The sequence below is a fragment of the Dama dama genome, chromosome 4 (genome assembly GCF_033118175.1).
Source record: "Dama dama isolate Ldn47 chromosome 4, ASM3311817v1, whole genome shotgun sequence".
Classification (NCBI taxonomy): domain Eukaryota; kingdom Metazoa; phylum Chordata; class Mammalia; order Artiodactyla; family Cervidae; genus Dama; species Dama dama.
The window spans coordinates 56,175,703-56,202,953 of record NC_083684.1 but is presented as its reverse complement, the minus strand read 5'-3'; the positions used below and the strand labels follow the sequence as shown (position 1 = coordinate 56,202,953).

Here is a 27,251-nt window from a genome sequence, read left to right as displayed (position 1 = left end):
GAAGACTCCTCGAAACAATGCAACTCGCAATAGGGGAATTTATTACTGACTCGAGCCAGGGCCTCCTGCCCTCACCATGTGTGTGAGGACGAAAGGCCCCGAGCCCCAGTTCTCTCGGGTATTTATTAGGTCAAAACAAGCAGCAGGTAGTTGGCGCAATCGGATTGGTTACACAGTGGGTAGTTGGCATAAGTGCATTGGTTACACAGTTGCAAGGTAATTTTTGTTGGCCCAACGTGGGGCTTTCAGCTTTCCCCTGATAGGTTCCCTTTTCTCTGGCTAGGCATATGTTAATTGGCTGGCTCTAAGAGGCCTGATTATTATGTTACCCTGGAAAACCAGGCCTACTCCTAATCTAGGCTGCCTGCCATGGTGTTAGCCGTGACAGCCTCACACCCTTTAGTGCCATTTTTGTATGTTACTTTTTGCTAAAGAATGGGCTGATTGCTGCTCCTTCAGCCAACATAAATTCAGGGCTCGGACTGAGTGGAGCAGATGCGCCCGGAAAAGCTGAAGTTCAGACAAGCTGAAGCTCAGAGAAGCTCACTTTCTCGGCATGGAGATATTTATTTCTTTTACCAAGACCAAGCTAATGAAAACTCTTCAAAATGAACTTGCTGATGTTCTTACTGAGAAATTAAGTGAATTTGTAAAAGATGAGTTACAGAGTTTACAGAATGTCTTCTACAGAATTATGGTATATCTAATGGAGCAGGCTCTGATGCTCCTCAGATGGCTGGTTAAACACCTAGTTAAATGTTTCATCGGATGGGCGCTAGAGAAGATGGGTTCCATGGCATGGAACCAGCTGGACCTGAGTTCTTTCCAGAAGAGGATCTTTTCTATATTTAAGGCGATGTGTGGTAACAAGCGATCTGAAGATTTTATGGTTTAATCTCTATTTATGAAAGAGTCTTTTGGGCCTAGACAAGAGAACAACAGTCTCAAAGGCCCCTTGCTGAATCATCTAACTTCGGAGAAAACGAAACAGAGCTTTAGTTGGGCCCTGATGATCCAGGCCGGTTGCATCTATCTGGGACTTATCGCCGCCTGTCGGGAAACCTTCCAACCCCTACACCCGTCCAGAAGACTTATCACCCCCTACCTACAAAAGAATACTACAAAAGAATTCTAACTACAAAAGAATACTACAAAAGAATTCTAGCTACAAAAGAATACTCAAAGAATCTCAACAAAAGAATACTCAAAATATCCTGCCTGATTAACGTGTGCCTTATCGCTTCCACAAACCACCCTATAAGTATGAAGCCTCCTGGATCCCTCTTCGTGCTCACCCTGGTCATTAGGCCGACTGTCAGCCCTCCTTGCCTGAATAAAGACAGCCTACTTCTGTTGAGGGCGGCTTTCCTTTTCTGCCTCGCCCGAACTGTACCTTACAATTTATCTAAGATTAAAGATATAAGTAAATGCAGTGCACTGGATGGTCTGTTTCTTTGGCGGGATCTGTCTGATGTCCAGCCCAGGGTTTCTACCATGGACCCTAGCCTGGGAGCGGGTCTCCAGCAGGAGAAAGTGCAGGGGTGGGGGTGGGAGTCGACAGGAGCCCTCTGTCGGGGGTGGAGGCCAGGGTGCTAGAGTGCACATCTGGCTCAGAGAAACGGGAAGGGGAGTGGACGTCCGCAGGCTCACGTTGTGGACTTGAGACCAGACAGGTTTGGAGAAAATCCAGCTCAGTAGCAGAACAATTAGAGAGGCTGCAGTGGCACTGGATGGTTTGAGAAGGTAATTTCTGAAATCAAATCACATCCCAATCAAGATGTATACCCGTGAAGCCCAGAGGAGAAATGGGCGCCTAGAGGATAAAGTGGGGGAATGAAAGGGGCAGAGAAACCTTCCACAGGCTTCCTGATGTGAACGTTTTAGGCCCAGGGCCACAGGAGGCCCAGATCTGGCCTGTCTTAATATATTGTTCCGGCTTTCCCCAGCGGTCCAGTGCTTAGGAGTCCAGCTGCCAATATCAGGGACAAGAGTTCCGTCCCTATTTCAGGAAGACCCCACACGAACAGTTGGGGCAAATGATGCACAAGATAGGAAAGCAGATCAAAAACCCAATCACCACCTGCCAGCTGGAGAACAAAAGCGGAAGCCTGGCTGTGATGCCTGCACACACCCCACCAAGGGTGTGGGGAGGGGGCCAACCTCGATCTCACCCCTCCAGCCCAACCCCAGACCCAGCCTGCACTTACCCCACTTAAGGGACCACATTCCCCCGCATGCCCTGACACCCTCCCCCATCCCGCTGGGTTTGGGTCGGGGAGTGGTCAGTCAACCTTTGGACAGGTGTCCACCAACTGCCCCCGGCCTGCCGGCGTCTGAAATAAAGCAAACTTTCCTTTCCACCAACCTAGCCGGTCCACTGGTTTGAGTGCGGAGCCGCCAGACCCACCACACTTCTTTCGGCAGCCGTGTGAGCTTACCAGATGACATCCGCCTTCAAGGAGATGCAGTGGAAGCACCTTTCATGTGCTAAGGACACAGACATCTCACACCTTCTAGTCCTTTCCTGGGGTTCTGAGGTAACCCAGTGCTCATTGACACATTTTCTTTCCAAGTTCGAGTCAAGAGACAGGCCCGTCAGTGCCCTCAGAGACTCCTGCAGTGAAGAAGCTTTGGGAAATGTATCTCCCGGCATCTGGAGTCTCTGCACGGCTTCTGATGGCCACAACGTGCCCAAGAATTCGGGTGCAACCACAGTAGCCTTAGCAAGCTTTCTCAGCTCTGTGAAGACACAAGTACCTCCAAATCTGATTCTCACACACATAGCCGAAATTCCCGCAGTCCAGACCCCCGGCTAATAGAGACCACCTCCAGAGCTCCAAACACACCCGGGTTATTCAAAAAGCGATACTCAGCTGAGGGCTTGGCCCCACACCACCGGGCACTTCCTGGCGCCTCTTCAGAAAACCACCAGCTCTCAGCTCTGCCCTAGACACGCCCCCTTCAAGAGGCCACAAGCTCTTCCAAACCTGGCGCTTCCCCTGGGTCCCTGCACCCTGCGCGGTGCCTCTCCTCATTAGCAGAGCCCTGAGTGACTTTCAACTTCTGTTTCTAATGACACTGGCCTCTCTGCAGAGCCAGTGAGGCACCGCTATGAGTTAAGACGCAGGCACAGCCTGAGCGAAAGCAACGAGATACTCATTATGTTTTGCAAGAAAGCGAGAATGACTTTATTTATGTGTTAAAGGAATTTCTTAAACTGATTTGTCTGCGTGCAATTAAACCTATTTTGAAGTTTTTAACAGGAAAGATTTCCGGTGCTATGAGAACCTGATTTCTCCTTTACATTGCACACAGATGTCCCATAGGTTGATGAAGCGATAAGTAGAAATCCAGTTTAAACAACGTTTGAAACGACTTGGAAATGATTTGTTGAATGATACTTGACGTCCTTGCCGCATCTCCCAAAAACGATCAAATGAACTATGAACGAGAATTGAAAATATTTGAAAACAGCATGACTTCTATATGGTTTGGTTATTTTTTTTTCCATCCCTTCCCAATCCAGTTTATGTAGACACATTTAGTTACATGTTAGGAGGGACAGTCCCCATACAAAAGTACTCAATAGCAAGTAGATATTTTCACCCTAAATTTTTACCCTTCTTTTCCTGTAGTTTCTTAGAAAATACTCCATTTGTAAATTTGAATTTGGCTGTCCATTTTGAGTCTTCTGGCTCCGCATTTTGAACACTTCCATTTTCTTTTTTCTGTAGAGCCTTGGAGGGTCTCTTTTCTCTTGTTTTTGCCTCTCAAATTCTTGTTTCTTCGCAGCACATGTAGCTTGCTCCTATTCTTCCTGTGCCTTTTGGTTTGACGGTTTCTTTGGATTGTTTAATAGAGTATATTCTCGTGCTACAATGGCCTTCTGAGAAAGCCAGTTCAGCGGGATTTTGGCGGTCTTCTGGCAAAGACTGCTCACCTTGTTCTAACCAGGACTGGTCAGCTTTTCTCAGCTGCCTGCTGAGTCTTTCCTCTCCAGCTAAGTAGAGATGGTGCAGGTGGTCAGGGTGTTAGGGGAAGCGCAATGATTCCACCCTGGCCAGGCACCTAGTAATCATTGCCATGAGTTGTTTCACGACAGGAGATTCTGGCAAGGAACAGGGAGCTAATGAGCCTCCACCAATCGGAAGAGTTTGGGAAAGGTCCAAAGGAGACACCATATGTCCGACCACCTCGCAGAATCCTTCTCTCTGGCACGCATCTGGGCTGAAGAAGGCCTGCACCACCGGAAGGACTCTGAGTCAGAATGATCGGCTAAAGACAACCCGGAAACTAATCCCATCGCCATAAAACCCGAGACTGCAGGCCATGTGACAGAGCTGTTCTCCTGGGTTCCCTCCCCCTTCGGGTTCCGTTCTCCACCGGGTGCCCTCTCCCAAAAAACTTCCCATTTTGTCAGCACATGTGTCTCCTCGGTCGATTCAGTTCCGAGTGTTAGACAAGACCCCAGTTTCGAGACCTGGAAGGAGTCGACTTTCCTGCAACTGGAGGAGGAAGCAGACAGAGGTGGGCTCCGTCTCGGGCCAGGCTGCGAACACTAGACTACACGCCTGGTCATCCTCCCAATGGACTCTGAACTTTGTGCCCGGTGTCTTAAGAAGTGGCATACCAATGGGAAACCAGACCCCCGGATAAAAGAGCCTCAGGACTGGTACGTGGACTCCCCATTGACTAAGAGAATATGCTAATTATCTCTGTAACAGAACAAACTCGTAAATCCCATTATGTTTATCGGGATATGACCACAGTCCGACTGATACATGTCAACTGTTTATCCAGTCTTGTGACACATGAATCATGGGTTAACTTTGATCATAGCTCTCTTTTACCTTGTCCAGACTAGTTTCAAGGAATCTGGGGAGGTGGGTTTGAGCAAGTATACTCAGGGTATATAAGGTTTTCACAAAAAGTGGTCGGGGTCTTGGCTGAGAGGAGTCTTTGCCTTGGGCCCGCTGGTGTAGTAATCTGCACTCCACTATCTGCATCGTCCTTCTGAGTGAGTTTGTTTCCAGGAAGCTGTGGCTACAACACAACACATGGCGTGTCTGGTGGGATCCTTCTTGGCTGCAACTGACAGCCTGACCACTCAGGGTACTCAGCGGCCAGCTTGCCTGCCAATGGACCAGACCCAGCAGCCTCAGCCGGGACCCGTTTGTCCCTGGTCTCCTCCTGACGCAGAGCACTGGCCAGAGTGCCCCGACCGGTAAGGAACAAGAGACTTTATTGACCTCTCTCCCCTTCCGTCTCTCTTTCTTCTCCTTACCCCTTCCTATCCTTCCTGCTTTTTCTAGTGCCCTGGTCCTGGATGCAGGAATCTCGTCGAAGGGCCTCAGCCTGAGCTGAGGATTGGAAATTGATCACCTCCTCTTGGCAGAGAACTCGAATTCTGGTTCTGTTCTGGTCTGACTTCTGGTAGGGCCGAGATCCAGTCCTCCTTCTCTGGAGGCCCAGGGTAAAGTCCCATAAGGCCTGGGTATCTGCAGGTGGCAGGAGACATCTGCAAGGCCACCCCTTTTGCCCCCCTCTCCCGCATCCTCCCCCTTCTTTCAACCTGGCTTCCTTTCCTCCCTTTGAAATCTCTGAAGACCTGAGATATTTTCCTTTACTCTGTTAGTACTTGGATCTGAAGTTCTGTGTCTCTATAGGAGGTTTTTTGAGAGACTCTACTTTTGTATTTAAGGGAGTGTCCGATGAGAACTGCCAGGTTTATATGTGTGTGTTTTAACACTGTGTTCTGTGTGGTCTTTTTGATGGCCATTTTGCTTTCTCTGGCCATCATTTGGCTTAGACCTGCCACCATTCTCTTAGAACCTGATTTTCTTTCCCTGTGCCTTGAGACCAGGGCTCTGGCTCTGTTCTCAGGAACACTTATCTAGACCATCTCTAACTCCTGAGACTGAACCATAGCTACTCTAGTTTGACATTTAATTGTAAAATTTTGAAAAACGGGAAAAAGCCTTTAAAAGTTTTATTTATTTCAATTGGCTTTTATAAATGAGTAAATTTTATATTGTAATATCTAATTCATGACTAAGCTTTGAAAATGAAGCTAGATCTTGGGTACTGTTTTATGGCCTAGTCCAGTAAACAGCACATTGAGTGGCCTGTCAACAAAATCTTTGCAAAACCTGAGAACGGACATTCTCAGCACCATGGGATCAAATGGTCATGAAATGGCCCCTAAGAATCATGGTCAGATTTATGAGCAAAAAGGGGCTCTACCAGCTGAAAACTGACACTTGCCATCTACGCCTACAAGGATTAAATCATGGCCACTGCAACTGCTGACTTTCAACTCCCCTCAAAGGAGTTCAGGGTGAAAATCAGAAATGAGGCACTCTGTGCTCTGGGGAAAACTGGCAGAACAGGCCTTCAGACAGTTAGGTCTTTTCAGGAGACGATTGTACGAGTTCCAATTCTTGCCTCTTCTCTCACCTAGAGAAACACTGAGAGTTTGATGTTGAAACTCCAATTAAAAATCTTAATTTGTCTATTTAAAAAATAATTATAATATACCAGGGACATACATGTAACCTTGTTCTCTATTTTTCACGTCTCCTGTAAATGTGTTAGCATACTTTCATAATTTAAAAATAAAAAAGAGAAAAAATGAATAAAGATTAACAATTTACAAAATCGGGGGAAAGATTGATATGCAGTGGGCCTCTCCCTCTAGTACTATCGCAGTTGGCAGCCCTTAGCACCTGGTAACTGAGAATGATCCTGTGCAGACAGGACCCAGGGGGACACGGTACTAAACAGGTGTCAGTTCAGATCATTTTTCCTTTTACCCTCTTCTGCTGAACTTCTAACAGTGGGAGCAAATTGCCGTCCTGGTCCTGTTTATTTATTTCAAGTATAGCTGATTTACAATGTTGGGTTTAATTTCTGCTACACTGCAGAGTGATTTATTGACATATCTCTATATTCTTTTTCATCTTTTTTTTCATTGTGGTTCATCTCACGGTAATGGGTGCTGTCCTCCAGGGCCTTGGTGCTTACCCCCCCTCTATATAGTAGTTTCCATCTGCCAGTCCCAAACTTCCAATCCTTCCCTCTCCTCACCACTTCCCCTTGGCAACCACAAGTTGTTCTCTATGTCTGTGAGTCTGTTTTTGCTTCAAAGATAAGTTTGTTTATGTCTTATTTTAGATTCCACATAGGAGTGATATATGGTATTTGTCTTTGTCTTTCTGATTTACCTCACTCAGTATGCTAAACCCTAGGGCTGTCCATGTTGCTTCAAATCACATTATTTCATTATTTTTAGGGGCCGAGTGATGCTCCATTATATAGACACACACACACACACACACACACACACACACACACACACACACACACCCCACACCTTCTGTATCCATGCATCTGTTGGTGGACATTTAGTAGCTTCCATGTCTTGGCTATTGTCAATAGTCTGGGCTGTTATGAACACTGGGGTCCATCTATCTTTTTGAATTACACATGTGTCTCAGTGTATGCCCAGAATTGGGATTGCAAGATACATGGCAAATATATTTTTAGATTTTTTGAGGAACCTTCATATTGCTTCCAAGTGGTTGCACCAGTTGACATCCCCCCACCTGTTCTCCACACCCCCTCCAGCATGGATTATTTGGACAAGAGTTTTCTTCCTGGCTCTGCCCTCGGCTGCCGTCAAAGTCCCCGTCCCCAGTGGCTGCAGCATAAAACCTGTGCCGGTCGTGCAGACGCTACACGGGTCACCCCCACCCCCAGGGCACTCGAGCCTCCCTTCCACCCATTTCCACCCTGGGTCTGGGCTCCTTGTCCTCCCAGAACCAGAACTGCTCCCTTCATTATCTTGGTGGGTTCACATCCTAATGATCCAGAGGCTGAACTCAGGTTCATATACCCCAATCAGCTTACCACATACCAGGGATTCTAATCCAAATGACGATCAGTTCCTGCCTGCCAGGAATTTAGGACTAGACAAAAGAAAAGAGACAGACTGTAAATCTTACCATGAGGAACTGTAGGTTTTTTTTTTTTTTTTTTCCTTTTGGCCACACTGTGCAGCTTGCAGGAACTCAGTTCCCCAAACAGCCATTGAGCCCAAGGCCTCAAAAGTGAAAGAGCAGAGCCTTAACTACTAGACATCCAGGGAATTTCAAATTCCTGTTGTGTGTCCTTTGAAATCTGCACAGTCTCTCAAGGAGTGTGCTTCTTACGGCTGCTGTTACCACCCAGCACACACAGAACACGGTCCTGATCTTTGAGGTCTGGAGGTGAGAGTCTGAAATGAACCCGAGAGGGCTCAGATCAAGGGTCAGAAGCCTGTACACCTTGAGACTTCAGGGACACCCAGGCTTAATGTGTTTCTCTCCCTTCCCTGCCAGCTGGGGACGTGCTGCATGTAGCCTACGCACGGGGGCTTTGAGCACACACCTCGGCCCCGGGTCGGCCGCACTTGGGGCTCTGGAGCCCTGCGCCAGGTGGTCCTGGCTGTTGGCTGCTCCCACGAGTGGGTGGGGGGCAACCAAAGAAGGGACTGTGGCTTGGCTGAGGGCAGTCTCTGCATCAGAGTGAGGGCCTCTGTGAGAGCACCGAGCAAGCTGGGCACAGGCACCACCCAGCGTGTCCCCAGCACGCACTGCACTGTCTAAATGCTCTTGGAGGGAAAAGGATCAGACGCTCTGGGAAACTATATGAGATCCTTTGGAGACAGAAGGGGCAGAGAGGTGTGATCAGAAAGGTTAGGGTTCTGACGTGGGGTGAGGTGAGCGACCGTAAGACAGCAAAGCACACTCAGGGTTAAACTGTCACTAAGAGAAGGGACACTCTCCAGACCCAGCCCAGGGGGAGGAGTGTGCAGACAAGAGCTCCATGTGTGACCACTTGAGAGTCTTGGAATTAAGGCCTTGGTATGGGAGCTCTGTGGGATGTGTGTATGTGTGTTTGTGTGTGAAATTGTGGTGTATATTTGTGTGTATGTATGTAGGTACCTGCCTATGTATATGTGTGGACATGGGTGTGTATATGTGTATTCATGTAATTATATGTATCTGTGTGCTTGTATATGTCTATGTGTTGTGTGTCTTTGAAAGGTATTAGGAACACACAGGTGCAAACGTCCTTGCACGCAGGAGTCCCAGGGACCCCTGAAGAAGAGGGGATAGACAAAGGGCACAGGAAACCAGGTGGAGAAGGAGATTGGAATCCCTTGGTTCTAGAAAGGCAGAGAATGAGCAGGGAGTGGCAGATGTCAGGACCCGAGAGGAGACAGAAGGCTTGAGTTGAGGGCTTGGACAGTTCAAAAAATGAAGGGACTTGAGGGATAGGGATGGGGGCAGAAAGTTTCCTGGATTAGAGCCCAGGGGAAATGGAGACGCCAATGGGGGGCAGCCTTGGGGTGGGGACTAGAGTGTGGGACAGGAGGGCAGGATCCAGGCTCCAGCTGGGGCCAGGCTGAGAAAGGCTGGATTGCTCTCAGAGGGGGTCTGCGGTGGGGCCGCCAGCATCTAGCGCAGCCCTTCAGGAAAGTGAATGTCCACCTGGGGACGCCAAACGTCCTTCACTGGAGTTTTGCGAAGCGCTGAGATTTGTGTGTCGGTGAAACTGAGACCACAGTGGAGGTGGAAAAGGATCCAGGACCCAGGGAAAGGAGGGGAGCTGAGCAGAAGAATCTAGAACACGGGACAGGGTGTGCAGGGAAGATATGGAGGATGAGGAAGAATGAGCTGGAAGAGCCTAGCAGGATCTAGAAAATCCAAGGAAGGGGGAGGAGTTTGGGGGGCAGGGAATGAAGAGAGGGTCATTGTCGCTGGGGATGGGAGAGGAAGGCTGGGTTAGGAAAAGCTCGAAGCAGGGCTCGAGCTTTTGGGCAGTTTCATACTTTTGGCAAAAAGAGGCCTTTGGTGTATCTAGCGCTGTTGGAACCGCCTCACGGGCCCCTTGGGAAGCACAGCGCTTGTTGGAGTCCACACCATCCACATGCGTCCCCTGCCAGGATGGTCCTTACACTCCGAGGGTTCCTCCATGGTGCAGAGCTTCTCCTTGTCTCTGTTCTGACGCTCTTCTCTCCTTGAAGACTGGCACCGGGGCCTTGTGCACCCCCGACTCCGCTCAGGGCCGCCCTGGCGCCTCTGGCCGCTCCGCTCAGATCAGGAACCGGCCTCCTGAGCGCCCAGGTCTGCACACAGCGCCGTCCCTGCTCCCCACACTGACCTCTCCTCAGGGCTCGCCTCCAGAATTTCCCCTTTGGCACCTCCCTGCTTTCGACCCCCTGGGGGCTCAGACACCCTCAGCCCTCCTGCTCCCGGGTCCCTGTAATTCCTTCAGCTTTGCTGCCAAAATTCAGTCTCTGTGTATGTACTAGGGCCGGATTAAATCTCGGAGACAGAGTTGTGAGTGAAATGGAAGCACATAGCTTTACTGTTTTGCCAGGTGCGGGGGTCGCAGCAGGATAACGCCCTCAAGACAGTGTCTTGGACATGGAAGCAACCTAGATGCCCATCAGCAGATGAATGGATAAGGAAGCTGTGGTACATATACACCATGGAATATTACTCAGCCCTTAAAAAGAATGCATTTGAATCAGTCCTAATGAGATGGATGAAACTGGAGCCCCTTATACAGAGTGAAGTAAGCCCGAAAGACAAAGAACATTACAGCATACTAACACATATATATGGAATTTAGAAAGATGGTAACGATAACCCTATATGCAAAACAGAAAAAGAGACACAGAAATACAGAACAGACTTTTGAACTCTGTGGGAGAATGTGAGGGTGGGATATTTCAAAAGAACAGCATGTATACTATCTATGGTGAAACAGATCACCAGCCCAGGTGGGATGCATGAGACAAGTGCTCGGGCCTGGTGCACTGGGAAGACCCAGAGGAATCGGGTGGAGAGGGAGGTGGGAGGGGGGATCGGGATGGGGAATACGTGTAAATCTATGGCTGATTCATATCAATGTATGACAAAACCCACTGAAATGTTGTGAAGTAATTAGCCTCCAACTAATAAAAAAAAAAAAAAGAAGAAGAGAAAAAAAAACAAGACTGTGTCCTGGGACTTCCTCGGCGGTTCAGTGGTTAAGAATCCACCTTGCAATGCCGGGCACAGGGGTATGATCTCCCGTCGGTAAACTGAGATCCCCCAGGGCAAGAGCAGCTCAGCCCGCACCCCACAGCTAGAGAGTCTGCCTGCTGCAAGCCAGGATGCTGCCAGATGCAGGGAATATCCTGCCTGTTACAAGGAAGACCCAAGGCAGCCAAATAAATAAATAAAATATATGTTTTTTAAAAGGCTGTGTGTCCTGTCTTGGAGAGGGTTTGAGGATTCTTACAGTGTTCAAGGAGGAGAGCCTGATCAACTCGAGGCGCTTTTCTGTTGGGTCTGTGATGAGGTCACGGAGAACAGCAGCATCACCCTTCTGCTTCCAGCCGGTCTCAGGTCTTCCTGTTTGTGGGCAGCATAGTTCACTTCTTCCCTCTGCCGGGGGGGTTTCTGATTCTGTAAAAGAGGTCAAAGGTCCTGGCTCCCAGCATTATGACTAGCCCTTGAGGACAAACTAATTCTGCATGAGTTTGTTCAGTAGCTAAGGTATTCTTATTTTGTCTTTCTTCACAGTTTTCTTTCTATATTTTCTGTGATTAAATTTATTCTTTGACTAAAGCTTTTTTTTTTTTTTTCCCAAAGAGAAGGCAGGTGGACCTGGGTGGAGATCTACAAAGGCTTCATAGGGTCCTGCTTGATTACAGTTCCTTCAGGAGTCATCCTCCCTACTTGGGGAATGGACACAGAGTTGGAAATCATCTCGAGTTTCAAGCTTAGCATCAATAGTCTGTATTAAGACAATATTATTTCTCTCTTTGATTGCCTTGTCATAAGCCCTGGACAGACATTTGAAAATTATGAGACATATTACCATGAGGATAATGATTAAAGTACACATTTGTCATATTTTTCGAAAGAGTCCTCCTAGTTTAGAGGACAAGAAGGAAGAAGCGTTGTGGAGGGTTTCCATTTGATATATATGTAGTATCCAATGGTCTTTGCTCTGAGGCTAGAATTTGAGCTGTCTTGTTCACAATTAGTGCTGCAACTCGAGAAAGCCCCCCTTGAACGGAAGAGTATGTGTGTTGATCAGAAAGACCACCTCCAAGAATAAATCAATAATAAAACAATTATATGTATAAAAAAAGTGTTTCAGACCAAATGCCAAAGACAAACAACAAATAGCCTCCTAAGCTCAGGAAATCCAGGCCAAAGTCCTGCCATTCGTTTTTGCCTTGCAGATTTCTCTCTTCTAGAAGTCCGCAAAATAGGAAGATTTCTGCTCCTGTCAGGAAACTGTCGTTTTTATTAACCTGATAAGGCCGCTCAGAACATAAGAATCATTAACCTCTGGAGGAACAAAGAAGAGAGAAAAGAAACATATTTGCATTTTACTCACAGAGGGAATTTACTCAATTGCTGTCAGTCATTAGTAGCTTGAGGGGAAGGGCTTTGTTTTATCTGGAAATCACAGATCAAACCCAATAAGATTTCAGCCAACAAAATCCATAAACTCTAAAACTATATTTACAAGTTGTTTCAGGAGCTCATCTTTTTTGTTAAACACTTTTATGATACCATCATGTTTTTTAAATTAGGATTTTAAAATTTCCTTTACCAGCTGAGCCACAAGGGAAGCCCCCTGGGTTGGGAAGATCCTCTGAGAAGGGAAGGGCTACACTCCAGTATTCTGGCCTAGAGAATTCCATGGACTGTATAATCCATGGGGTCACAAAGAGTCAGACACAACTGAGCAACTTTCACTTCACCTTAAATTTCCTACCCAGTTGCATGGTATAAAGTGAAATTGATCAGAGACCAGTGCTTCTCAAAATGGTCTTCCCTATATGAAGCACTTTTGCAAAACCGTCCGAGTACAAGAACTCTCTGTGAGTGACTTAAAGATATGGTGACACTCGTGAGCACAATGTAATGGGCTAAGAAACTTGATTACAGTAATGAGAATTATGTCTTGGTAACATCAGGACACACCAGGTTTGTCGGAATTCCTTAATTTTTAACACATCTGTATTAATAGCAACCGTCCGCAGGAGAACTCTAGAAGACTTACATTTAACAATGTTCCCCGTGGTATTTAACACACCAGGGATGCCAATCAGTCTAATATTTCCCTCTGAGCTGCCTCACAGTTCCTCCTGGACACTCAAAGTTAGCTAGAGAAAGAGACTTCCCATCTCTTCTCCAAGGCAGCTCATTATTCCAGGAAGTTTGTTTTCTTATTAGAGAGAGAAAGCCAAATTCCAGTCTTGGACCAGGTTACTATTAAAAATAAAGTTCTTTACCTAATTAAATTTAATTTAACCTTAATCAATCCTCCCTTTTTTAAAAACGTTAATCATTTTTTTTTGTATCCACATAATATGTCTCTTATTTTTCCCTATCCAAACCAGCAAAATTATCCTCTTGTTATATTTCAAGAAAAACTACTGTTATTTTCTATATCTTCTTTTGACAACAAACATATGTCCTACTTGCATTCCAGTCTCTTACCATTTTTAGTAACTGTAAATACACTGCATTTCTAAAATCCCTTAAAACTTAAAACCAAGAAACAAGCAATTGAATTGTATTTCTTTTTATGACATTAGATTCATAAAGTATATGACAGACATATTTCAGAGCATAATTTTTCTTTAGGTGGTACAAGATGTGTGTTTAATAAACACATTTAGTGTTTTCATTCATAAGAAGGTAAAGATAAACATGGATTTGTTCAGTAGTCAGTGTTTCAGTATTTTATCTCAAACTGATTTCAGTCTTCAGTACATTCTCATTATTTTACTGAATTTAGCAAAACCCTAAAGTTCTAAATTCCGACGAATTTGGAAAAACGAAATATAATTCTTTTAAAGAGTTTACCTAAAAACATCTCTACCATTTATCTCTATTATTTATGACAATATCATCATAGTTAATTTCCTTGCAGTTAAATTTTGTAACAGATAGGACTTTTTGACTCGCAGCAGAACTAGGTGCAGTGAGTGTTGATGACAATCTTAGTGACTCATGTCTCCATCAATTCACACGCGGTTAAACAACAAACTAACCTGAGGTCCATACCAAATATGGACTTAATATTGAACATTTCCCAGATCATGTGAACCTTAGAAATACTTTATTTGTAAGTGTTTACTTTTCTTTAAGTCAATTAAATGGAGCTCATTGAGAAATGAATCTCAGGAATGTTATCTAAAGACAAACACACAAACTGAGTCATACATATATTTACATAAGACTAGGTCTCATTTTTTCATCAGTCTTGTTTGACTGTTTTCCTTTCCACATTTTCTCACTTCTCTGATTAAATTTATTCTTCTTCTTTTTTTCCCCCCTAATCTCGCTGCAAGGCATGTGGGATATTCATACCCCAACCAAGTATTCAACCTTCACCCCTGAATTTGACTGGTGGAGTCTTAGCCACTAGACCGGGAGTGAAGTCCCTACATTTATTCTGTGGTGCAAGTTTTTTTACAGACAAAAGGCAGGCAGAGGACTTGGCTGGGGGGTTATTCTGGGAAAGCCTCAGAGGGTCCTGCTTGGTTACAATCTGTCCCTTCCCTGGTCTGCCCCTGGCTGGAGTTTCAGCTCCAGGAGAAGGAAGTCAGCACAGAATCGGGCAGACCACATGAGCCTTCAGATATCCTTTATATCCTTAGAGTGAAGGCTGTACTTTGTTAGGGGCTCAGTGATAAAGAAAATGCCTGCAACGCAGGACATGCAGGGAACACGCATCTGATCTCTGGGTGCATAAGATCCCCTGGAATAGGAAGTGGCACCCCACTCCAGTATTCTTGCTTGGGAAAGCCCATGAACATAGGAGCCTGGTGGACTAGTCACAAAGAGCAACTGAAAAGGCCCACAGGTCATCCATTGTCAGGAGGGTAGAGGTGGTGTGTTGCTGCTAACAGCACAAATTCTGTTTCTCAATTTTTGTTCATGTTAGACCAAACTGTTGTTGAGGAAGGAATAAAGGAAGGTAAGCTGGTGATCTGTGTCTTCTGAATACTATTATAATCTTAGGGATGTCTCCCCCAGTTCAATCAGTCTTGTTGGTTAGGCAGGCAGAGTTGGGATGTATAAATCAGAAGGAAACTGAAATCTTAGCCACAAACATCCCACAATGATGAGTCCTCTCACACAATAATGCATGATGCTGTCTTCTTAAGACTTCACAAAGATAGCATAGATACCGAACTGACACATGAATAGAAATTAAGCCATGATGACTTCAGCTAGTTGGTGACCAAACTTCCTAAAGACATATATAATCTTATTCCTTAAGCAACTCATGCCTAACTGGTTCCATGCCACCAAAGCCATCTGGTGTAGGACAGATAGCAGCAACCATTTGACTAGGTGTTTAAGCAACTCACTGAATGGCCTCCGGGCCAGCCTCAATTCATCCACTTGTAATTTATTTTCTACAAATGTCTATAACATCTCTGTGAGAAGGTCAGCAGCTATATATTCAAGAGTTTCTTTGAGCTTGTTCTTGGTTAAATAAATCAGTGTCTCCATGCTGAACAAGGGAGTGTTTCTGTTCCTTTTAGTCTAGGTCCTCAATTTACTTGCTCTGACAGACATATGGGAAGTCTCCATCTGGAAGAGGCTGTGTCTTGGCTACTCCTTCCTGTGCGGAGAGATACACTACTTCGTTGCTATCTATAGTAGTTTCTTGACTGTATATGAAGTGGATAAAAGAAAAAAATTTTATACTTTTATAATGCTTTTCTCTAATGGATTTAACAAAAACAATTGTAATATACACTACTTTCCTGACGAGTAGTGGATATAACAAAAAAGCAGCAGAAGGATATTTTGAAACTAGTGGTTTCTAGTGGGAGAGCAGGAGATTAAGTATGGTGGGGAGGAGGAGGTACAAAATCTGGGAGTAAGACAGGCTCTCCTGTCCATGGAATTTTCCAGGCAAGAATACTGGGATTGGGTTACCATTTCCTTCTGCAGGCGATCTTGCCTACTCAGGGATCCATCCCGTGTCTCCTGTGCGTCCTGCATTGGCAGGCAGATTCTTGAATACTAGTGCCACTTGAGATGCCCTAAGACAGCCTCAAGGATGGATCATACACACAGAGAATATAGGCAATATTTTGTAAGAGATATAAATGGAAAGAGCTTTTCAAAATTGTCAACAAAATGATTTTAGAATTTAAAACGAAGGAAGTTGAGTCTGGGTGTGAGCATAAAGGCTTCCTGGACTCGAGCCCAGGGGAAGTGAGGAAGGCCAGCTCTCCCTTTGTTCTTACTGGGCAGATATTGATTGGCTGGCTCCAGGTTACCTGATGGGGGTAGGGAATCTTACCATTTCGGGGGAAGCTAAAACTTAGGTCCAGGCCGCCCATCACGGTATTAACCATGGCAGCCTCACATTCCCCCCTGTCTTGTTGTTCCTGTGGAGGAAGCTTTCTCTTCATCCTGGGCTACCATCTGATAATGCGGCCTCAATACCATAATCTGAATGGTATTTAGATGTTCTTTAATAAATGACATTAGCCAGTTTGAAATACAAGGGCCAAATGTAAGTGTTAATAATAGCACTATAAGCGGGCCCAGGAGGGTGGAAACTAAGGTGGTCAGCCAGGGGGAGCGTTGAAACCAAGACTCAAACCATCCCTGTTGGGCCTCCCGTTCCCTCTTTTGTTGCGCCAGCCCTTCTCTTACTTTTGCCATAGATTCTCTTACCACTCCTGTATGGTCTGCATAGAAACAACATTCTTCTCCCAGAGCCGCGCAGACCCCACCGTGTTGGAGAAAAATCAAGTCTAATCCTCTCCTATTCTGCAAGACCACCTCAGACAAGGAAGTCAGAGACTTCTCTAAGTGGCTGATTGATTCTTCTATGCGAGTTATATCTTCATCTATGGCGGCTCGTAGGGAGGAAAACCCTTGGCCTTGCAGAGATAGTGAAGCTATTCCTGTCCCTGCTCCTGCCAGCCCAAGACTGAACAAGGCTGCCATGGTGATCGCACTGATTGGCTCTCTCTTTTGTCTTAGCAATTCCCGGTCCCAATGTGAGTACATAACCTCTTCAGAGTGGTATAAGATTTTTGGCATTACAGCAACCAGGACACAGAATTCTTGACTCTGGTTAAAAATCTTCACAATGTAAACATGGGGTTAGCCCAGTATGTGAACAAATCCACCAACCCCCAACCTCTGGCACAATCCAATGTTTGCCGTGTAAGCGTAGGTTACTAATAGTCCGGGCACAGAGGGAAGTTTTATCACGTGGCACTGTGCCCAAACAGAGTCCCTGTCCCCAGACTTCATTCATTGTGAGGCCAACCTTGCGTTCTTCCCATCGGCATGGGGGTGGGTTCTGGCCTGAAGATAAGTGGTAAGAGACATTGAGGCCCATGGCCTCATAGAAGGGTGGGTGAAGATTATAACAAAGCCAACAGGACTGGGTCGCATTAGGGTTGGTATGGTTTAAGACCGTAAAGGCTGCATTCACTAAGGCCCATAGGGGGTCCTGAATTGCTGAGCTAATGGTAACAGCCAGAGGGCCAGGGGTTTCTGTCAGTTTGCCTCTGAGGCTCGGGGTAGAGGAGATGTTAAATGTTCCCGGCAAGCTTGGTCTGAAGGTGGTTGGCTTGGGGGTCGCCTTATGCCCCTGTAATGCTTTGACCAGATTGGGACCTAAACTATGTACCTGCACCGGCTCAATAACCTGTTTAATGATTAAAAGCTCGCCTGGGTAGGGGCCGGGCCAATTTACGTGAAGCTGAAAACCCCAAGTCAGTCCTGAGGTCCAGCGGTTTTCTTTCTTCGCCCGTTCCTGGTTAAATTGTACTCGTACCTGAGGCCCCTGGTGTCTACGGTCCTTGAAGGTGAAGCTAACTAGATCTCTGTTTCCGACATCCCACCTCTGGGGTCCATCACAAGAGGTCACACAACTCCAGCTCCTGCAATAATAGCTTTCTATGCCACCACAGGTTTTCCAGTTATTTCTTACATAGCCCGGGCAAGCCCAAAACCCCAACCTATGGTTTTTTATCCCATCCCTATAGTACTTATCATAGAGACCGTCCTGCTTTGCGAAGAGGCTTGAGAGGTCGAAGTTCAGGTCAGGCCACCAGGTGTTTGGAGAGTGGATTCCTGAGGTCTCATTGAGCAGCTCATGAGTTTGCCCGTCGTTGAGTTTCCATGTGATCTTAGCAGGTTGATGGGGGTTATGACTGGTCGCTCCTGGGTCGATGAGAGCTGCCATCAGCAGGAGAATTAGGAGGCCTCCCGGCAGACGAGTTTCAGTTTCAAAGGATTTGACGGGTGAGGACTCGCTTCCATTCTGCTCGCGCTTTTTCCTGTTCTTCCGATGTGGCTTGCCGCACGTGATTGCAGTGAACCCAGGGTCCAATCCTGTCGACCTTGACAGCGGTAGGAGTGGTAAGAAGAACAACATAAGGGTGTTTCCATCTAGGTTCTAATACTTTAGATTGGTGTCGTTTTACCCAAACCCAATCACCTGGGCCAATATTATGTGAGGGGAGGGCCCTCTTGTTTTGGCCCTCATGTATCTCTCGAATCAATTTCCAAACATGGTTATGCATCTTACTTAATGCTATCAGAGTTTGCTGGAATTGTCCCAAATAGGGGGTCAGACATTTTCCTTCGAAAATAGGATACACAGGAGGGGGTCTTCCATACAGAATCTCAAAAGGAGTAAGATTCAGCTTATAACGGGTATTATGTGCCCGAAAGAGTGCAAAGGGGAGGAGCGTCACCCAGTCCCCGCCAGTCTCTATTGCCAACTTTGTCAAAGTTTCTTTTAGGGTCCGATTCATTCTCTCAACCTGTCCTGAGCTCTGGGGATTATATTCGCAATGTAACTTCCATTTCGTCCCCAGAGCTTGGGCCAGCCCTTGTACAATCTGGCTCACAAAGGCAGGTCCATTATCAGAGCCCATAGTCACTGGCAGCCCATACCTAGGCCCTATCTCCTCTAAGATCTTTTTAGCAACCACTATTGCTGTCTCTCCCTTAGTGGGGAAAGCTTCCACCCACCCCGAGAAGGTATCTACCAGAACCAACAGATAGCGGTACCCATAATTTCCTGGCCTTACCTCAGTGAAATCTATCTCCCAATGTTGCCCTGGCTTTTCCCCTCTGTACCTCGTTCCCGAGTGCTGCTTCTTCTCTGCCCTCATCAGCTGGCACGCTTCGCAGGCTTGAATTATCTCTCGTACAGTGGCATTTTGTCGAGGGACCCTCAGGCAGGCCGTCTGGAGAAGTGTTAGGGTCTTTTTTTCTCCCAAGTGTGTAGTTGTGTGCAGGTGTTCACACAGGTGACGACCCAGGGTGGCAGGCAAGATCAGGTTGTTGATTTGGTCTCGGTACCATCCATCTTGGTCATCTTTCTGGAGGGTGGTATCCTTGTTGATCCAGGCGAGATCAGGGAGGGAATATTCGGGAACTGGTGGCAAGGTCCCCATACAAGGAGGTGGAAGTCCCACGGCTAATATGAGGGCAGCATAGTCCCGGCTAGCCGCTTCTCGAGCGGCCGCATCAGCAGCACGATTGCCCCGCGCCTTAGGGTCTTCTCCTTTCTGGTGACCGGGGACATGTACTATAGCTACTGCCTGGGGTAGTTGGACAGCTTCCAAGATCCTGCGAATCTCAGGCAGATTTTTGACCTCTTTTCCCTCAGCTGTCCGAAATCCCCTTTCTTGGTATATGGGACCTTGCATATGGGCAGTGCTGAAAGCATATCGGCTGTCAGTAAAAATGGTGACTCTCTTCCCTTTGGCTTGCTCCAGAGCCTGTGTTAGGGCAATCAATTCTGCTTTTTGTGCAGAAGTGTTTGGGGGTAGTGTCTCAGCCCATATCGTCTGCCCTGAATCATCAACTATGGCGGCTCCCGCCTTCCTTTGCCCATCTTTTACATAACTGCTCCCATCGGTGAACCATACTAGCTCCCTGTTGCTTAGGGGTACATCAGTTAAGTCTTTTCGTGCTGCCAGGGCCTCAGCCAGTATCTCACCGCAATCATGGAGAGGGCTGTCCTTCTCTGGGTTGGGTAGGAGCGTGGCCGGATTTAGGAAGCAAGGGGTCTGAAAATGCACCCGTGGGGCATCGAGCAGCAAGGCCTGGTAGTGTGTCAAGCGGGCATTGGAGATCCACTTACCCGGCGGCTGCTTTAAAACCCCTTCTACGGCGTGGGGGGTGTAAACCGAGAGTTGCTGTCCATACGTCAACTTGTCAGCGTCGCGGACGAGGAGGGCTGTAGCTGCAATGATGCGAAGGCAAGGGGGCCACCCAGCGGCCACCGGGTCTAATCGCTTCGAAAGGTATGCTACCGGCCGCTTCCATGGTCCCCATTGTTGAGTCAAGACCCCCTTTCCTATTCCTTGCTTTTCATCTACAAACAGCTGGAATGGCTTATTTGGGTTAGGCAGGGCAAGGGCTGGGGCTTCTAGTAGGGCCCGTCTGAGTGTCTGGAAAGCCTGTTTCATTGGCTCAGTCCAAGTCCAGTTTGGGGTCTCTTTACTTCCCTCATATAAGGGCCGGGCCTTCTCAGCAAACCCCATAATCCACAGTCTGCAATATCCAACAGTCTCCAGAAACTCTCTCACCTGGCGGGGGTTTTTGGGCTCTGGTATCTGCAATATTGTTTCTTTCATGGCCTGGGTTAGCCACCTTTGCCCCTGCCTGATCTTATACCCCAAATAGGTGACCTCTTGCCGGGCTATTTGTGCCTTCTTTGCGCTAGCGCGATACCCCGAGATGCCTAGGGTCTGTAATAGGTCCCCAGTGGCACGGCTGCAAGCTTCCTCTGTGGTTCCAGCCAACATAAGGTCATCTACATATTGTAGCAGAATGACCTCTGGGTGGCAAGCCCGATATTCTTAGAGGTCCTCACTCAGAGCCTCATTAACCAAGGTAGGGGAGTTCTTGAACCCCTGTGGGAGGCGGGTCCAAGTTAATTGTACTACCGGTTGGCCCTCCCCCTCAGTCCACTCAAAGGCAAATATCTCCTGGCCCCGAACTGCCAGGGGTAGGCTGAAAAAGGCATCCTTCAAGTCCAGCACAGTGTACCAAGTGTACTCAGGCAGTAAACTGCTCAGGAGGGTATACGGGTTAGGGACAGTTGGGTGTATGTCACTCACCCGTTTGTTGACTTCTCGCAGGTCTTGGACAGGTCTGTAATCTGTCCACCCTGGCTTCTTCACCAGCAGTAAGGGGGTGTGGGGATTGGCATCGCCTGAGAATTCCGGCCTCCATGAGCCGTCGAATGTGGGGAGTGATCCCCCGCCGAGCTTCTTGGCTCATAGGGTACTGTCTCACCCTCACAGGAACTGCCTCGGCCTTTAGCTCGATGACGACCGGATGTCTCTGTTTGGCTAGTCCCATTCCTGCTGTTTCTGCCCAGGCCAATGGATATTTATGGACCCACGGTTGTACATCTAGTGCTATGGTCTCTGAGGGCTTAGGCGCAAAAAGTCTGTATTCATCTCTTAAGGCTAGGGACAAGACATGTATCGGTTGTCCAAGTCCATCCGTGACTGACAGTCCCCCGGGGTCAAAATGGATCTGAGCATTAACTTTAGTCAACAAGTCTCTTCCAAGTAGAGGGGCTGGGCATTCTGGTATCACCAAAAACGAATGGGACACCTGGTGGGTCCCCAGATTTACTTTCCATTCTGTGGTCCAACAATATCTTTTTGTCCCCGTGGCTCCTTGCACTAAGCTGGTTTTCTTAGACATTGGTCCCAGTTTTTTATTTAGAACAGAGTGTTGGGCGCCAGTATCTACCATGAAGCCAACGGGTTTCCCCTCCACATGTATGGCTACCCAGGACTCGGGGAGGGGTGCCGAGTCTCGACTCCCCTAGTCACTGTCTTCCCCCGCATATAGAACTCGAGTTCCAGGGGGGATTTTCTCTCTCTGGGTCATTCCTCTCCTTGAGTCCCTCTTAGGGCACTCGTTTTTCCAGTGCCCCTGTTCTTTGCAGTAGGCGCACTGATCCTTCTTTAGGGCCTGCCTTTTTGGTTTTTCTTTTTCTCCCGTCCGGGGGTCTCGAGGTTCCCTCAATTCTGTTCCGGCCTTTATCCCCGCAAAAAGAATCTGGGCTAGCTCCTTCTGGTTCTTCCGGTTTTCCCTCGCCCTATGTTCCCTATCTTCTTTCCTGATCTTCTCCGCTAATTCCCTTTCCTCCCGCCGAATTCGCTCTTCCCTTTCTTCTGGGGTCTCCCTATTATTAAATACCTTTTCAGCTACTTTCAGTAAATCCTGTATTGTCTGTTCTCCCAATCCCTCTACCTTTTGTAATTTCTTCCTAATATCTGGGGCTGCCTGATTCACGAACGCTAACAGAACTGCAGCGCGTGACTCCTCAGCCTGGGGGTCCATAGGTGTATATTGCCTGAAAGCTTCCATCAGCCTCTCTAGGAAGGCTGCCGGGCTTTCAGTGGGCTCTTGCCTTACTAAATTTACCTTTGCCAGATTTGTCGGCTTTCTTGCTGCAGCCCGCAGGCCAGCCATTAGAGTCTGGCGGTACACTCGGAGATGCTCCCTACCTTCCACCCGCTCAAAATCCCAGTTAGGCCGCAACAGGGGAAACCCCTCGTCCACAAGATGAGGCTGGGCGGTTGGCCTCCCGTCGACCCCTGGGACCCGTTTCCGCGCCTCTGCCAGAATTCGCTCCCGTTCTTCCGTGGTGAAGAGCACCTGCAACAGCTGCTGACAATCATCCCAGGTGGGATTATGAGTGAACAAAATGGAATCTAAGAGGTCAATGAGGCCTTGGGGTTTCTCTGAGAAAGGAGGGTTTTGGGTCTTCCAATTGTACAGGTCACTCGTGGAAAAGGGCCAGTACTGATAGGTTCGCTCTCCGTCCGGGTTAGTTGGTCCCACTCGGACGGGGAGCGCCTGAACAGTGGATGAAGGTAACTCTGGGGCCCCAGGGTCTTGCTTACCCCTATCTCCCTTAGTTTTCCCCCGGGTCCCCAATGCCAGCCCCCCCCCCCTCACAGTCGGTTCCCGTTGGCCCTCTTAATCCTCTCGGTTCACCTGTGGGAGCTTCTCTCCTCGGAGGGGATTGGAAGGAGGGCACATATGGCGGAGGCCTTATCTCCGTTTCTAGATCTATCAGGTTTGGATAAGATGATTCCTGAAGGACTGGTTTTGGGTCCTCTTTCTTTTTGGTTTCCTCCGGGGGGTCTCCATCACCAGGACCTGTGAATTGGAGGAACTAGGAAGTTTGTGAACAAAAGGTTTTAACCATTTAGGCGGATTTTCCACTAGATCCTGCCAGACCATGACATAGGGGACCTGACTCGGATGGCCCCAGGGATCAGGAGCCATAATCTTCTCCTTCACAGCCTGTATGATGGACGGTTGAAAGGTGCCTTCCGGAGGCCATCCAACCTGAAAGGCGGGCCACTCTGCAGAACAAAAAGTTATTAATTTACTTTTCTTGACTAGCAAAGACAAGTTATGGGCCCTGGCCCTGACATCCGAAAAATGGTCAGTCATGAGAGAAAGTGGGGTAGATTCTCCCTGCCCCATGGTCAAAGAATAAACGGCAAGGAAGAGAGAGAGGAAGTCACTGAGAACGACCACCAAAAATCCTACCGGGAGTGGTGGCGGCCAAGAGGTTGGGCTTATGGTATGCTTTTGGAACTGTTTATGTGCCGGCGTCATTGCACGGAAGTTTTCTTGCTGGGGGCGGGCACCCTAGGGGTTTCTAGTCCGTTCCGTGACCCCCTTATCCTCTCACGGGAGTCTTCAAGTGGCAGGTGCCCTAATGGCCTTTAAGTGCCTGGCCCGTGCCTACAAGAAGAATTTTAGGCCACGTCCTCAGTTAGGGATGTTAAAGGAGAGTTTCACCCGGTCGGGCTCTAGTTACTGAGGCTTACTTATTGCAGGGCCTTCAGAGTCCGCCAGAGTGTAGCCCTGGCCAGGACTCATCAAATGCCCCCACAACCGTTCGCCTGTTCACTGAAACTCCCGAAAAGAAAAGGAGTTGAGGGCAGATCAGAGAAGAAGAGAAGGAGAAAAAGTCAGAAGTGAGAAAGAACGATGCACCAGAAGAGAACGAGTCTAGAGATAATGCCGGCACACACAAAAACACGGAGAGCCAAAGACAAACACACGGACAAACAAACGTCGGCCGACGACACAGCGCTGGGTTTTCGGGCCCCCTGAATTTTCTTGCCTCCCGGTAGCAGATTCACCTTACAGAATGGCGTCCGCTTTTCACCAGACTCGGGGTCGGTAGAGGAACTTTCCTTCCCGCGGAGTCGGCTGCCTCCCAGCGCATCCGCTGGCCTCGGCCTCTCGCCGGCTGGCCCCCCTTTATAGAAAGCCTTCCTTCTGTGCCAGATACCTCCCTGCTTCCCAGCAGGGCCTTGGATTTACTCTGGACTTTCCTGAGCACCGGTGTTATTATTTATCCTTCCCCTTTGTCCTGTAAGCGTTCCCTTCTCCCTGTCAAGGGATCCCGGACGATCCCCAAATGTTATGCCCGATGTCCGAATCCCCGAGCGGGAAGAGAGAGAAGGCTTCCAAGACAATGCAACTCGCAAAAAAGGGAAGTTTATTACTGTCTCGAGCCAGGGCTTTCTGCCACAAACATCACAGTGGTGCAGGGTCAGAAAGCGCCGAGCTCAAGCTTGTTACACAAATTTATAAGATATGCAAAAGCGGTTAGTAGCTGGCTTAAGCGGATTGGTTACATGCTTGCAAAGCAATTCTATTGGTACAGACTTTCGCGGGCTTTTTTCAAACCTGGGCGTTCACGGGCTTTTCAGCTCTCCCTTTGTTCTTACTGGGCGCATATTGATTGGCTGGCTCCAGGTTACCTGATGGGGGTAGGGAATCTTACCATTTCGGGGGAAGCTAAAACTTAGGTCCAGGCCGCCCGTCACGGTATTAACCCTGGCAGCCTCACATTCCCCCCTGTCTTGTTGTTCCTGTAGAGGAATCTTTCTCTTCATCCTGGGCTACCATCTGATATTGCTGCCTCAATACCATAATCTGAATGGTATTTAGACGTTCTTTAATAAATGACATTAGCCGGTTTAAAATACAAGGGCCAAATGTAAGTGTTAATAATAGCACTATAAGCGGGCCCAGGAGGGTGGAAACTAAGGTGTTCAGCCAGGGGGAGCGTTGAAACCAAGACTCAAACCATCCCTGTTGGGCCTCCCGTTCCCTCTTTCGTTGCGCCAGCCCTTCTCTTACTTTTGCCATAGATTCTCTTACCACTCCTGTATGGTCTGCATAGAAACAACATTCTTCTCCCAGAGCCGCGCAGACCCCACCGTGTTGGAGAAAAATCAAGTCTAATCCTCTCCTATTCTGCAAGACCACCTCAGACACGGAAGTCAGAGACTTCTCTAAGTGGCTGATTGATTCTTCTATGCGAGTTATATCTTCATCTATGGCGGCTCGTAGGGAGGAAAACCCTTGGCCTTGCAGAGATAGTGAAGCTATACCTGTCCCTGCTCCTGCCAGCCCAAGACTGAACAAGGCTGCCATGGTGATCGCACTGATTGGCTCTCTCTTTTGTCTTAGCAATTCCCGGTCCCAATGTGAGTACATAACCTCTTCAGAGTGGTATAAGATTTTTGGCATTACAGCAACCAGGACACAGAATTCTTGACTCTGGTTAAAAATCTTCACAATGTAAACATGGGGTTAGCCCAGTATGTGAACAAATCCACCAACCCCCAACCTCTGGCACAATCCAATGTTTGCCGTGTAAGCGTAGGTTACTAATAGTCCGGGCACAGAGGGAAGTTTTATCACGTGGCACTGTGCCCAAACAGAGTCCCTGTCCCCAGACTTCATTCATTGTGAGGCCAACCTTGCGTTCTTCCCATCGGCATGGGGGTGGGTTCTGGCCTGAAGATAAGTGGTAAGAGACATTGAGGCCTATGGCCTCATAGAAGGGTGGGTGAAGATTATAACAAAGCCAACAGGACTGGGTCGCATTAGGGTTGGTATGGTTTAAGACCGTAAAGGCTGCATTCACTAAGGCCCATAGGGGGTCCTGAATTGCTGAGCTAATGGTAACAGCCAGAGGGCCAGGGGTTTCTGTCAGTTTGCCTCTGAGGCTCGGGGTAGAGGAGATGTTAAATGTTCCCGGCAAGCTTGGTCTGAAGGTGGTTGGCTTGGGGGTCGCCTTATGCCCCTGTAATGCTTTGACCAGATTGGGACCTAAACTATGTACCTGCACCGGCTCAATAACCTGTTTAATGATTAAAAGCTCGCCTGGGTAGGGGCCGGGCCAATTTACGTGAAGCTGAAAACCCCAAGTCAGTCCTGAGGTCCAGCGGTTTTCTTTCTTCGCCCGTTCCTGGTTAAATTGTACTCGTACCTGAGGCCCCTGGTGTCTACGGTCCTTGAAGGTGAAGCTAACTAGATCTCTGTTTCCGACATCCCACGTCTGGGGTCCATCACAAGAGGTCAAACAACTCCAGCTCCTGCAATAATAGCTTTCTATGCCACCACAGGTTTTCCAGTTATTTCTTACATAGCCCGGGCAAGCCCAAAACCCCAACCTATGGTTTTTTATCCCATCCCTATAGGACTTATCATAGAGACCGTCCTGCTTTGCGAAGAGGCTTGAGAGGTCGAAGTTCAGGTCCGGCCACCAGGTGTTTGGAGGGTGGATTCCTGAGGTCTCATTGAGCAGCTCATGAGTTTGCCCGTCGTTGAGTTTCCATGTGATCTTAGCAGGTTGATGGGGGTTATGACTGGTCGCTCCTGGGTCGATGAGAGCTGCCATCAGCAGGAGAATTAGGAGGCCTCCCGGCGGACGAGTTTCAGTTTCAAAGGATTTGACGGGTGAGGACTCGCCTTCCATTCTGCTCGCGCTTTTTCCTGTTCTTCCGATGTGGCTTGCCGCACGTGATTGCAGTGAACCCAGGGTCCAATCCTGTCGACCTTGACAGCGGTAGGAGTGGTAAGAAGAACAACATAAGGGCGTTTCCATCTAGGTTCTAATACTTTAGATTGGTGTCGTTTTACCCAAACCCAATCACCTGGGCCAATATTATGTGAGGGGAGGGCCCTCTTGTTTTGGCCCTCATGTATCTCTCGAATCAATTTCCAAACATGGTTATGCATCTTACTTAATGCTATCAGAGTTTGCTGGAATTGTCCCAAATAGGGGGTCAGACATTTTCCTTCGAAAATAGGATACACAGGAGGGGGTCTTCC

At 47.9% G+C, this 27,251-nt stretch overlaps 1 protein-coding gene and 1 long non-coding RNA gene across 2 annotated transcripts in view; one reads left to right on the top strand and one right to left on the bottom strand.

Annotated features, from left to right (window-relative positions):
* Positions 1 to 4,265: 4,265 nt before the first annotated feature.
* Positions 4,266 to 10,565, top strand: LOC133054428 (uncharacterized). Its single transcript, XR_009692444.1, has 3 exons — positions 4,266 to 4,672; positions 5,034 to 5,224; positions 10,426 to 10,565. It is a non-coding gene; the product is annotated as an uncharacterized LOC133054428 (long non-coding RNA).
* A 1,591-nt stretch (positions 10,566 to 12,156) lies between these two features.
* The window catches only part of LOC133054425 (uncharacterized), a 41,095-nt gene continuing 26,000 nt past the window's right edge, over positions 12,157 to 27,251 (bottom strand). The window contains exons 2-3 of the mRNA XM_061139395.1: positions 19,197 to 26,975; positions 12,157 to 18,451 (exon numbers count right to left, since the gene is read on the bottom strand). The gene's annotated coding sequence lies outside the window, so the exon portion shown is untranslated. The remainder of the gene's footprint in view (positions 18,452 to 19,196; positions 26,976 to 27,251) is intronic.